This window comes from Triticum aestivum, chromosome 3D (assembly GCF_018294505.1).
Source record: "Triticum aestivum cultivar Chinese Spring chromosome 3D, IWGSC CS RefSeq v2.1, whole genome shotgun sequence".
NCBI lineage: Eukaryota > Viridiplantae > Streptophyta > Magnoliopsida > Poales > Poaceae > Triticum > Triticum aestivum.
The window spans coordinates 512,075,761-512,076,322 of record NC_057802.1 but is presented as its reverse complement, the minus strand read 5'-3'; positions in this window follow the sequence as shown (position 1 = coordinate 512,076,322).

Here is a 562-nt window from a genome sequence, read left to right as displayed (position 1 = left end):
CGGTGGAGGGGTGCCCGTGGAGGGGTGGTTGAACAGGACCCCGTGGTGTGGAGGGCTGGATGAACAGTAGACGGTGGAGGGGTGGTTGAACAGGACCCCGTGGTGTGGAGGGCTGGATGAACAGTAGACGGTGGAGGGGTGGTTGAACAGTAGCCGGTGGAGTAGTGCGCGGTGGAGGCTGGATGAACAGGAGCCCGTGGAGGCTGGAGGAGGTCGACGGTAGCCCGTGGAGGCTGGAGGAGGTCGACGGTGGAGATGAACAGTATCCTGTGGAGTCCCGTTTTGCAGTACGCCACACCCCTCCCGATGAACAGGACCCCCGTTTCGACCATAGGAGGTCCGTTTCGTCCGTTTTGCGGTACGCCACACCCCTCCCGATCAACAGGACCCCCGTTTCGACCGTAGGAGGTCCGTTTCCTCTGTTTTGCGGCACGCCACACCCCTCCCGATCAACAGGACCCCCGTTTCGACCGTAGGAGGTCCGTTTCCTCCGTTCTGCGGTATGCCAGGCCTCGTTTCCATCGCCTGTTCTGTCCAAGCCCTCCCGATGAACACGACCACG